The sequence below is a fragment of the Citrus sinensis genome, chromosome 7 (genome assembly GCF_022201045.2).
Source record: "Citrus sinensis cultivar Valencia sweet orange chromosome 7, DVS_A1.0, whole genome shotgun sequence".
Taxonomy (NCBI): Eukaryota; Viridiplantae; Streptophyta; class Magnoliopsida; order Sapindales; family Rutaceae; genus Citrus; species Citrus sinensis.
Window position 1 is genome coordinate 24777771 of NC_068562.1, and position 14619 is coordinate 24792389.

Here is a 14619-nt window from a genome sequence, read left to right on the forward strand (position 1 = left end):
GCATGCTTTTGCTCCAAGCCCACAATAGCCAAATTCCCTTCCGCGGCTAATTTTTCACTTTCCCTCCCATTTTCACTTGCTTTTTCCACTTCACTATTAAGCAGTTTGAGAGGCTTCTCATTGCCAGCTGCCGCAAATAGCTTTTTGCAGCCTATTGGCTGCTTTCTTGATTCTAGCCAGCTAGGCATTAGTTGATCTTCACCTCCCGCCCTAAATAACTGCCACGTGTGTATCCTTTTGGTATGAGCTTGGATATATTTTGGTTACATTGGCCCTTCTACCCTCTCTCATTATTTCATTTGCCTGCATCCACGCCCCATAAGCAAGTTTGTTCATTGGTTGCCCTTTATACTTATCACATTCCTTATATGGATACCCTATAAGTCTACAGCAGAAACATAAATATGGTAGTCTCTTATAAACTACTAAGATCGGGATGTCTTCTTCCCCTTTATGCTCTAAATAATTTTTTTTTTCAACGGTTATGTGATATCAATTGAGATCTGGCATATTAACCAATGCACTGCCCTTCTTCATCTGCATCAATTTCTTTTACTATACCAATGGTTTCCCCTAGAATTCTAATTGTTTCCTGTTCCACACATCCAACTGGGACATTGTGGAATTGCACCCAAAAAGTTGAGTGCGTGGATGATTGCTTTGTTATTTGTTATGCCACTTGGCTCTTTTAGAACTATCAACGCTCATTCAAAATGCCAAGGCCCTCCTAATAAAACTCTTCTCTTATATGCTTTGGAGGCAAATTTGAACAGGAATGTCTTACTTCCTAAGCTTTCAACTTTGAACCCCTCGGTTATTCTCCATACTTTTTGTAGCACTGACCTAAGACCCTCCCTATTAACTCCTCTTGGATGCAAAACTTTTCCCAGCAGACATCCAGCCACTAGCTTTCTCCCTTTTACATTTCATGATATCTCCAATGGCGACTTTACTCTTCTTACCTTCCTCTAACGTAATTGCTTTCCACTTATGAATTAGTTTCTCTGTTTCCATGAGGCCCTGATTTTAAAGACTACTATATTAACTCCTTGACTACCTACTACTCACTTTGTAGATAGAAGCTCACCATCTCTGTTAAATAACTCAAACTAAAAACAAGGCGCAATTCGTGAGCGATTTCTCCGCCCAATGGGCTACTATCCTTCCATTCTAAGTTCTCTTTTAGAGAAAGAGGACCCGTGAAGAAAGACTAAGAAAGGTAACTTTTATTTCCTACGAAAGTTGGGAAATGCCCTCACTTTGCTAGAAACCACTCACCTGCTCCCTTAGAGGCAAATAATTTGAAAAAGGAGGCATTTGATAAATTTAAGGTAGATTTGGGTGAGTACGATTTAGATATTTTCGGTAAAAGCCATGTTTTTTATGTAGTCTATTAAAATATTTCCAAAAATTTCACATTTTGAAAATTTCCTAAGCATTAAATTATATTTTTCATTTTCAGGTGTTAGGAATGAATTTGAATTTAATGCTGATCTTTTTATAACCTTCTATCATGTATCAAGTAATATTGGAGTATTCTATAATTAAAATTTAATTAATTATTTCTCATCCAATAACTACTAATCACAATATTATAAACAAAACTTAACACAAAGCGCACAAAATCTAAATCCGTATACAACTATTAAGTAGTATCACTTATTTAAAAAGAATAAAGGTTAATAATAAGTCTTAGGTGTTAAAAAAAATCAATAAATAGTTGTAACGTAAAAACATATTTACTCTATACAATAAAAGTGATTAATTGTGAGGTTAAAATTCTTATGAATATCAATAAAATAACATTTTCTAGCGTCTAATTGAATTTAAGAAGAAACTGTAGCTTGTGAAGGTAATAAAAAGTTTTAAGTGAATAGATTAGTAACGTTAGAACTTGGTAATGATAATTAAAATAACGAAATATCCCTGAGATCCATCAAAATACAGACTATATTGAGTTGCAAAGCTGAAGAATAAAATTAGAATGGATTGTGTCTAAGGTGGACAGTGTTTACTTACCTCGCATTGGAGGTTTACAGTATGTTTAATTGCACTAATTTGAACGGATTAGCTATTAGATCATAATTATAACTTTGAAAAAAAAAATTATTCTCAAATAATTTATTCAGGTTGGTTTTGGTATTTTATCAAATCCAACGGTGGTATTAAATTAATTTTAGGCTTCGGTTATTTCAACTTAAATTTTTCATAAATTTTGAGTCATTGGTTTAATGCAATGTAATGGTAGATAAATTAACATCATTGAATGCTATTTGATTTTTCAGTATCTACCATTGGATTGCATGAAATTAATGACTTAAAATTTTTGTTAAATTATTAAAATAAAAATTCACGAATTTTCAATATCTATCATTTAATTTGCATCATTACAAACCACTGTAATTATTATTTTGTTTGATAAAAATTATTACAAACCAATCATGAAATCACTACAAGAAAAATAGTTTTTTTTTAATGAAAATACCTTTCGAAATACGCAAATGGTCTCAGAAAACTCAATTTTAAAAATTCATGTCGTTCTGTTGTATTAAATCGCATTAGGAAAACAAAATTTTGGATGGGTCGTCAAGAAAAAAAAAATATTTTCGACAAAAATGCTGTCAGAAATAACATCATATTCCCTAGGAAATAATTCCTACAGAGCCAATGCCAAATGATTATATAGTTCTAGCTATATTTACCGATGGCAATAGCATTCACTACTAGAAAAATGGGCTTTACTGACACCAATTCAGTGTCAGTAATAACTTTTACCGACACTTGTTAATTGTGTCAATAATGCTCCAGCCAGAACACACTGACACTAATTTTTGGTGTCAGTGATTTTCGTGTCAGTAATTCGTGTTACTCTAGTATCACTAAAATAATAACACTATGGCGTTAGTACTTAATGATACTATTTACATGTCAGTAATTCATGTCACTATAGTATCACTAAAATAATGATACGAAGTGTAAACATTTAATGATACTATTTACATATCAATATTTAAAATTGAGTCAGTATTTAGTGATGTTATGCTGCTTTTGGTTAGTAATATATTTTTATTTTAATTATATTTTTCCAATTTGTTTTACAATTAAAAAAATAAATATATCAAATCTCCCAACACAATTCACATAATAAATATCCCAAATACATCACTTAAATTAACATAATTCAACTACATCATTGTTTGGAAAAAAAAAAAAAAGAACATAAGTATCAAATTAAGTTTTCGACAAGTTTTAAGCAACAAAGTACTAAATTCAATTTCAACGAACATTAACCAACAATAATAAGCACAAGAATGTACTGAATATCCATACGTGGCTTCATTTTTTTCCCCCACCTACAAGCAAATAAAATCAATTAGAACACCACAAAAAATAAGTCTTAGATATTTGGAAGCAAAAGTGGTCCTAAATTACTCATATATTACCTCACGATTGTAGGCTTTAATTAACTTGGCAACATATGTAGCCTATTGATCACCCAGTTGCGAGAGCTCTTTCATCGCGTACTCATCAATTCCCTTGAACTTTAATTTCAAAACAAGAAGTTATTTGCCAAAAGTTAAATTGTAAACTTCTTAATTATCATTCATTTAAATATATCAATGTGATAACAATTCAAAACACTTTATGCACTTGAAATGAACTCCAATAATGTTACTCTTCTATCCAAAATTATACAGGCAAACACTAAATATCTTGAAAACCAAGCTAATAAGAAAAATTTTTCAACAGTGTTGATCTACATTATTATATAGTAATGTTTGAAGCCGAAGCAACTTGTGAACATCAACACTAACCACTTTAATGCAAATGTGGATGTAGATATAAAACCTCAATAGGTATATCTTCATCAAAGTGAAGTAAAAGCAACAATATTGTAACATGTTGCCAATAATAACAACTTTGCAACAAACCCATTAAAACGTAAGCGAGTGATGAGCAGTAGAAGGTGGACAGGTAAAAGTAGATATTTAGAAGGTTTATAATTAAGCACTTATAATAGTAATTTGAACAAAATCCTAAAATTGAAACAAAAGAAGCTTTGAAAGCAAAACAGAAAATGAACAAGCAAGAAGGGCCCTAATGGTTTTTTGTTAAGTCAAGCTAATTCATAAGTGAAGTAACTAATAAAAATTAAGACTTAAAATAAAATAAAAAGTCTTCATATTGTTTAATCATCATATAAATTTTTTTTAATGTTTAAAGTATATGTATAGAGAGAGAACACTCAATTTTACAACCTACTTATGAATTAAAATTTATCCACAAAAAAGCAAAAAAAAACAAAGCTAAAGTTTTAATTAAAAATATAGTGGTACTATCTGTAAACTATGCTGCCTGAGTGGAGTTAGAGACTGCAAATACTAGTTTTACTAATAAAGATTACCTTCAATTCCATCTAATTCTATTATTCTACTAAAACCAATGCTACCAAATACAAGCCAACCTTCAACTATAATCTTGTAATGTGCCATTTCACATTATAAAGTCTCTAATTCTCTTATTACATGGCAAAAACTATAACAAAAATTATGAAATTACAATGGTCCCAATCAAGTTATTTCTAAACAACTCATTTTGCCAATTGTAACTCGGCATTAAACAAAATAAAGAGCCCTATAAAAAGACAAAAGGCCAATCAAGGGCATGTTATTTTACTTTTAGTTTTCCTTTTTCCACAATATTTCAAAAGCTTAACGTCTCATACAACTTTCTTTAAATTTGTAGGAACTCATAGAGGTGATAAGTTGTTTATGTGAATTTACCCAGTGCAGCTTGATGATTCATTTATGTTCACAATCATACTTGGATATTCTGCAATTGATGATCTGCACATGAGGCCATAGACAAGCTGTTGTTTGCTTCCATGTCCTCAGCAATAATACTTGGGTTATGAACCTACAAAAGATACAAACAATCAAATATTTGAGATCAGCTCTGATGTAGCCATAGTACTACAAAAACAATCGTTAATTACATAAAAGATTTCTAAATCAAACAGAGGCACTCTAGCATTATAAATAGAAATTATAAAATAAATCTTTTAAAGTCATTTAACAACTGAATTACTAATTTACAAATGCATTTAAGTTAATGGAATCTCACAATTTTTATATTTCCTTCTTCCACAACACTTCAAAAGTTTGTCGACTCATGCAACTTGTAATAAGACAAAAAGAAAGCAAACGAAAAAGTAAAAGAGAGACAATTGATGCAAAGTTGTATTTCAACATATAAAAGAATGTACAAAAGAGGGGTTATATAGTTGGTGAGCCCCTACATTAAATGAATGCCTTGATTCACATAATAGCCTAGGATCAAGTAGCATATGGCTAGAATTAGCCAAGGGACAACAAATTAATCCCTAGACTCGAGCATAATTGCCATGCCGTCATATATTCTAACACAAGTTTATTTAAATTTGTAGGAGGTAATAGAGGTGATGAGTTGCTTACATGAATTCCCCTAATGCAGCTTGATATTTACAATTATATTCACAATCATACCTGGGAATTTCACAGTTGGTGATCAGCAGCTGGGGCAATAGGAGAGGCAAAGCCTGATGAATTGGAAACTCCCCCATCATATATAATATTAAATGCAGCAACAATTATAGCAAAGACTAGTGAGAAAACATATGCATCAAAGCTGTTTTTGACACCCAATTCTGCCAGAATAAAATTAGCAAGCGTAACAATTAATTGAACCACAGAGAAAGAAATTTCCGCAGTCCTAACTAGTTGCATATGCCTATGTACTCTAGTTGCAGTTCTGGTTCTTCCCATGATATAAGTATACATACTCGTAGCAAAACCAAATGCTGACAATAGAAATGCAGCAAGAAGAATTATTCTCTTCATTTTTCCCAGGGTAGATTGCCAATTTTCCTGTTACTGTTATCTCCTACCATTTTTGTAATCTCTAATAATTCCCCTAACAACATAAGTTTATAATATTACACTTATTTTCAAATACACTTTTATTCATATTTATTATAGATTAAATAAATCACATGAATCATTTGATTTTTATTGCCTAATCGAATTGAACCGAACTGCCATAATACAGCTCAATTAGATTCAGTTTGGATTGAACCAAGTCAAATGCTCACCCCAATCAAGAACATGTTATTTTAATGTTCGTTTTCATTTCAACTTGGGAAGAACCAAATAGAAAAAGGGAAACAACCATTTGACTCTCCTCCCTGTTTGAAATTTCAATGGCGTGGGATTCTCTTTGAAATTTCCATTGAAAACTAAAATCAAACATAATTTTCATACCCGACTTCATAGCAATCCAAATCTAGTTGAATTAAGTACACATAGACAAATGTATAGCTTATGTGTGTAGATATTTGTTAATATTACAAAAGGGTTCGTGAGTCCCTCTCACTCTACAATAGGCAACTACAACTGCAACCCACTCCTTTTTTCTTTATTACATTACAATACCAACCATGACCATCTCCACCTACTTGCCTCTACTGCCGCCAGATGCCTAATGCTACTGCATTTACCCTCCACTTCACTTTTTTATTCATGACTTTTATTTGCCCATCATGCCATTTTCAATTAAGCCCATTTTTCAATTTAAAGTCATCATGGATAACCTAGATATTTCTATTAAGAGATGCTAATAACATGTCGATAATCAAAGACTCATTGCAAGAATAATTCTAGTACATGTTCAAGAGCAATACTTCATCAAAATCAGTATAGTTAATTGTGCGGTAAGTAAATTCTATCACGTCGCATGTATAAGTAATAAGTTGGCGATAATGGACAGAAAAATAAAATTTCTTTATAAATATTTCAAAACAAATTTGATCTCGTCAAAATAATAATTATAACAAAATTATCAAAATAAATCTTAATTTGTAATTGTAATCAATTAGAAATTAAGGAGAGCACAGAAAGAAGACCAATGAAAGAAATAAATTAAAAAAGGCAGAGATTGAGGCAGTCATAAGATTGAGCTTACCTTGAATAGAGATTGAGGCAGTACGGAAGCGACGACGGAGATTGAGGGACTACAACAGCGACCACAAAGGCTGATATATTATACCAATGATGAATAGCTGAGTATTGATGATGGGTGGAAGCTGTTACGACCTTAGGGTGATGACGACAGTGGATTTATTACCGGCGACGACACAAAATCATAAATCACGACAGGAGATTTTGAACTTTCACGACAGGGGATTTTGAACTTTGGTGCACAGGAGATGATGATAGCAAAAGAGACCAGACTTTGGTGCATGGGAGTCGACGGCAGTGGGTAGTCGAGTGACGGCAGTGATAGGAGAGGTTTTGGGTGCGTCGGCGGCGTGGTAGATTTAGGGATTTTGTAAGTTTTCGTTTGTAAGTTTTATTCACTTAGACGAAATAAGGGTAAGAGATCGATTGGGGATTTTGTTTTTTAATTTTTGTTCTTTAATCTTTTAATATAATATTTGGGTCTTAATTCTATCGGTCTGCTGGTTTGCGGAACAAACATAAGTATTTTAGATTTTAGAAGTCTTAGGTTCGAGTTCAAAGTTTTACCAATTCTAATTATTTTTTTTAAACTTTTGATACTTTAGTATTAGTGATTTTTAATATTTAATTTACTGACACGTTAGTATCAATAATTTATAATAGGGTTATTTATCGTCAGCCCCCACATGTTTCGACCATTAGCACCGCGCACCAACAAGTTTCGACCGTGTGCACTGCACCCCCATTTCCGTTAAAAAATCAGTTAATTCTAACGGATTAAACTGTTATTAACTTAAAAGACCATACTACCCCTAATTTGTATTAAATTGAGTTAAAAGTACAAAAATACCTCTTACAACTTATAAAATTTACATTAAAAAATAAAATTTAATTATAATAATATCTTATATGGAAAAGATTTTTTCTTCATTCATAATCATAACAAAATTGTAAAACCAGTAAACTTTCAAGATGAGAGACAGAGCATGATTCCAAAGCGAAAGAAAAAAATCAAACACAAAATCATCAGTAGATTACAAAATAATTCCAATAATCCCACCAAAACAAACAAAACCCAATAATAAAGAAACCGAAGATAATTATACCAAAATTTCATTATAAAATTCTATTACAAAAGAAACCCAAACCAAGAAAATTTAACAAAAATGAACTAAAAATCAAAAACCCTAAATTAAATTATAGAGGTGGTGGGAACGGCGGCTGGTTCAGGCGGTGGGAACGGCGGCTGGTTCAGGCGGTGGTGTCGGCGGCTTCGAACGATAGCAGATCACACAACGGGTGCCATTTTGTTGTTGTTGATTTGAGACGGCGGCAGATCACACCGACAGGCAACAATAGTGAAAGGCAAGAAGAAGAAGAAGAAGAAGAAGAAGAAGGCAAAGAAGAAAGAAGTAGAAGAGTGAAAGAAAAAAGACGTGAAGAAGAAGAAGAAAAAGAGAAGAAAGAAAAAAGACATGAGAGAGAGAGAGAAAAGGGGGAAAAAGAGTAAGGATAAAAAAGTGTTTTATTTATTTATTTATTTATTATTTTAATCTTATATGAAATTATTATTTTATCCTTTTTTCGAGTTAAGTTAACGGTAATCTGACGGAAATGGGGGCGCAGTGCACATGGTTGAAACTTGTGGGTGCCTGGTGCTAATGGTCGAAACATGTGGGGGCTGACGATAAATAACCCTTTATAATACTTGTTTGTTAAAAGCGGAAAATGGTGCATATGTACATAATTACTGATACTTTTTATAAAGTGTCAAAAACTAAGTGTCAGTAAAGGTCATTTTTTTAGTAGTGATTAGATATCCTGCAACCATAGTTTACCCTTAAAAATACTAGATACACATAAAAAATATGCTTCTTTTTTCCCTTCATGGCCGATTTAATTTATTTAATATTATTATTTCATAAGCCTTTGTTTTTTTCTGAAGTATTTGTATTACCAATGCAACATAGTCAACAAAGTAGTAATAGTAATACATAGAATACATTAAATGTAGCTTCATTAATTTAAAAAATTCATATAAATTCCATCCACCAATCAAAGGTACAACAAAATATCAATTTTAATTGTATATTTTGCACAAAAAAAATTGAAAAATAAAAAATGGAAAAAGGGATCTCAAATGAATACTCAAAATGATCTCATATATTGAAATTTTACAAGCATCTTCCTCCGAAACTTCTTCTCATTCTCTTAAATGTTTGCCTCATCCTCATCTTCTCCATCCCCATCATCATCGTCATTCAACAAAACAGTGTTCTATATGAAGGAAGAAATTATAATCATTAAATTATCAAATCAGTAACAAGTACAAGAATATGCTGTATCACTTTATATAAAGCTGAGCATAATTACTATAACCGAGATCTGCTTAAGAAGCCTAGCAAAATATGAGACTTCAGCATTGGATAATAGTCATCAGTGCAATATTCTGTATGCTATATTTGGAGTCACCAGCTGCAGTTGATTCTAAATTAACAAAATATTTACTAACCTATATATTTGGACAAAACAGTACCATCGATGGTGGGAGACACCACATATCAATGAAGCTGTATAATGTGACTCTCGTCATTGAAGAATTTCATTGTTCTTTAATGAATAATTAAATACCAGAGGCAGACTTGAACGTACGCAGGAATAAGAACCTTGTTCAGATTATCTTGATAAAATTCATGCAAAAGGTCGGTGGCTATTTGGCATTATTTTCGGAAACAAATATATATTTTAAGGACCAAAAAACCCTTTTCAGATCTATTAAAATTTGCTTTTACAAATCAGAATTTTTAGAGAAGATTTTCTGATTATGCCCAAATATGTATTTCTCTAACAAATATAGCTGCAGGGCTGACGAAAATTTCTTTTTCTAATATCTTTTAAACTTGCCAAAACAGCAGAGATATCACTTGGTTCTAACGTTTGATTTCTTTCTTTTTTTTTAATAATCTCGACGAACGAAGAAAACTTTTATTAGGTCAAGCAGAGCTATCAAAATTCAAAAGATTGAAGAAATAATAGGCCTTGCCCATCAATAAATTAAAGCATAGAGCTAAGAGATTAAATTATAGCATCTTAAAGAATTTGTGGCTTAAAAAATCATTGGCATCTTTAGAAATTGTTATTACATAAAAATAGATGTTAGGCCTAAAGGCTCAACCCAACCTGTAAGGTATGTACTTTATGAGATCCCAAGTTACTGTGACAATCACTTTGGGCTGTGGTTAGGTAGGAATGATACAACAAAGTGAGGCTCTACCCACTTGGACACTCTAACTAAATCGACTTGGGGATTCTTAACCCATAAGGAAGTGCCTTGTGAAATGAACTAGTGGAGAATTAATTATTCCAAAAAAAGTAATAATAAGTCTATTATAAAATATTAAATCTTAAATCATATGAGTACATTCTTGATTCACATGCATTGACTATTTATTTGCCTTTGAATTAAAAGTAAAGGAGTTAATTGAAGAATTATTGGCTAAAGAAGCTCACTTTAACGAGCATGCATCACTGTGAAATTCACGCGAATTAAATGAATGAATAAAGCATGCATTGATATTTAATGTAAAATATGCTTTAGAACAAATGCATGACTTGTGAAATTTAAGTGGTTTAAATGCATGAACAAAGTTGGAATTAATATTAAATACAAAGCATGTATTTGTTGACTTTTGAAGTGTGTGTGTCTATATATGAGTCATTCTATAATACCGTAACTAAATTTACGGCATTAATGCCGTGATGGACGTGGACCGTTAGATTTGAATAAAAAATCTCTACCATTAATTCTAAATAAATAGGTAACATCTTACCTAAGTAGTAGGTAATTACTCTTTTTTGTTCAAGTTCCAGGTTGCATTTACTAATTTTATGTGTGATTTATAAGTTTTATGAAACTTTTACAAGTTAATGTTGATTTACAAGTTTTTGTTTTGTTTACAAGTTCTTCTTACAATTTACAACTCTAACATTAATTTACCAATTTTTTCATTAATTTACTAGTTTTATATGTGATTTACATATTTTTTGTTTTATTTCACACTTAATGTCAATTTACAAGTTCTATGTCATTTTTCTAAGTTTTTGTTTTGTTTACAAGTTCTTCTTTCAATTTAAAACTTCAACATTAATTTACTCATTTTTCCATCAATTTACTAGTTTTGTGTGTAATTTACACATTTTTTGTTTCATTTCACAATTAATGTCAATTTACAAGTTCTATATCATTTTTCTAAGTTTTTGTTTTATTTACAAATTCTTCTTGTAATTAACAACTCCAACATTAATTTACCAATTTTTCCATCAATTTACTAGTTTTATGTGTGATTTATACATTTTTTATTTCATTTCATACTTAATGTCAATTTACAAGTTCTATGTCATTTTTATAAGTTTTTGTTTTGTTTACAATTTTTTCTTGCAAATTATAATTCCATCATTAATTTAGCATTTTTTCCATCAATTTACTAGTATTCTGTGTGATTTACACATTTTTTTTGTTTCATTTCACACGTAATGTCAATTTACTAGTTGTATGTCATTTTTCTAAGTTTTTGTTTTGTTTACAAGTTCTTCTTGTCAATTACAACTCCAACATTAATTTACCCATTTTCCCATTAATTTACTAGTTTTATGTGTAGTTTACTAATTTTTTGTTTCATTTCACACTTAATGTCAATTTACAAGTTTTATGTCATTTTTCTAAGTTTTTTGTTTTCTCTACACTTTTTTCTTCTAATTTACAAATTCATCATTAATTTACCTCCTTTTTCATCAATTTACTAGTTTTATGTGGGGTTTACATATTTTTTGTTTCATTTTATACTTTATGTCAATTTACAAATTTTAAGTAATTTTTTTAAGTTTTTGTTTTGTTTACAGTTTTTTCTTTTAATTTACAACTACATTAATTTACCCCATTTTTCATCAATTTACTAGTTTCATGTGTGGTTTACACATTTTTTGTTTAATTTTACACTTAATGTCAATTTACAAGTTCTGTGTCATTTTTCTAAGTTCTTGTTTTGTTTGTAATTTTTTCTTCTAATTTACCACTCAAACTTTAATTTACTCATTTTCCCTTTTTTTTTTACTATTTCCAAGTGTGAATTACAAATCTTTCATTTTATTTCATACTTAATGTCAATTTGCATGTTTTATTTTTTATAATTTTACAGACCAATTTACCACTCTAATGCTATTTACTCATTTTATTTTCAATCTACAAGTCATATGTGTGGTATATAAATTTTTTGTCTTATTTCACGTTTAGTTAGAATTTAGGTTATTTAGTTTAGGTCAGTTGCCTCAACTTAAATCCAATGTGAAAATGGTTAGAGTGTTGGATTATTGGTATTTTATGATTTAGATAGAATGATATAAGGGCAGGCATGAGTTGGGTCGGATAGGGTTAGTGAAAATCTAACATAGTCTATTTTTTAATGAGTTGAGATAAAATCCATCCAACTTAACTAAATAAACTTGTTTAACCCAATTGTGCCCAAACCTTACATCGTCTGGTTTGAGTTGATTAGGTTGAAGATAAAATCAAAATTTTAAATTGAACAGTGAAAATGATATGAAACTTGAAATAAAACTTATTAAAATCAAATATAAATATTTGATAACATGAAATTTTCTTTCACTATCTAGTGTACAATAAAGAAAGTTAATAAATTAACTATCTTTAAATTAAGAAAATTTCCACAAAAAGCATATAGACTTTATTTCTCCTGCATCTCTTTTTCCAATTCCGAATTCAGACTTTTTAGATAATTAGCTAGCATCATGTACAAAAATAAAATGAAAGTGATATATAATTATGTGCCGTTAAGTATTTACTAAAAAAATAAAAAGAAATTGAAACCAACTTACTTTTAAAATTAATCTTATAAAATAATAAATTTACTTATAAGAGAGTGTGATTTTGGTTTTGGAATTATAGTCTAGAGCAACAGATGCAAGAATGAAATAGCCTCTTCTATTAAAAGAGTAAAAAGAAAAAAAAATTAGATAAGTCATTTAAGTCTTTATAATTTTGCAATTGAGAATTAACACATTATCATTATCCTTATTATTATTATTATTATTTATATAGATTTGGTTGGGTTAAACTGGTTAATTATAGTTAATCCAACCCAAACTAATTATTAATTAGGTTAGAAAAAAACAGACCCAGTTAAACTACAATAATCTGCTCATGGTTCATTTACTAATCAATACTTAGAACGGGGTAGAATCGAAATCAAGAATGAGAATAAGAATAAGTTGTTTACTTGAGCTGTAGAAATTAAAGTCGGAATGAGATTCATTTCCATTCATGTGTTTACTTTGTCTTGGAATCGGAATGAATTATCATAATTTATTTAAATGCCCTTTGTTGATTATTGTCAATTGGTGGTAGTAGTAGTAGTAATAATAAGAATAATAATAATGAAATAAATAAAATTATAGTAGTAGTGGTAACAAATTATTTATAATACTATAAATTATATTATAATAATATTTTAATAAATAATAATAATAAAATCAAATAATAATAATAACAATAATAATATTTATTAAAATATTATTATAATTATGATTACTAATTCATTATTGTTATTATTTATTAATTTCATGATTTTGTTATATGATTATTATTTATGAAAATATTATTGTAATCAAAATTGAATTGAAGTAATACCTCCAAGAATTCACCATCTAGCTCTTTTAAAAACTGCCGAATCTGCAAGTCATTAAGAATTGCTTAGTAACTTAGGATCAATTTTCTTACAATTCAATTCACAACCACTCAACAAAGCAAATAAATAACCGGCAGGAAAAGAGTATCAACTTTTCGTGATTGTTTATTCTTTAAATAAATTTGATCCTTTTTCTTGTGTTTCGCCTCTGTTTTTGCTTCAAGCAACTTCCAAAGCAATGATCGGAGGAAAAGAGTATTGGAGGCGAACAAAAAAGGCTTCTTTTTCGCCACTGTTTTAGCCAGTTAAATTTATTTTTTTTATAAATAAATAACCACCGGCTATAAACCGGTTAAAAAAAATTTTAATATTTTTATTATATTATAATTATTGTACATTGTTGATCTCATCCAACGGTATACAATAACTACGGCATTAATACCGTAATTTTTATTACGGTATTATAGAATTTTCCATCTATATATATAGAGAGAGAGAGAGAGAGAGAATAAATGCATGACTTGTGAAATTTAAGTGGTTTAAATGCATTTAATATAAAATATGCTTTAGAATAACCAAATTGAATTGTTTGATTGTCTTTGTCAGAGTAAGAGGTGAAACTTAATCGATTTGAATTTGGGACATCTATTTGAAATCTTAGTGAAAAATTAGATTTGTTATCTCATATTTGCTTTTTGTGAAAAAAATACCAATTAAAGTGGAAGGTTTCCTCAAACAACAAGGGGCTAGATCAACTGTTCAATCAAATGATAGTGAGCGTTTTTCATCTCTTCTTGAAAAACAAGTGGGCTATTTTCTTTGCAAATTTGTGCTCAATTTCATATATGGCAATTTCGTCAAGATCTCTTTCTTAGTTGGGGGGAAGAATCTGCACGAATCGGATCTTTTTAGGAATGTAACGA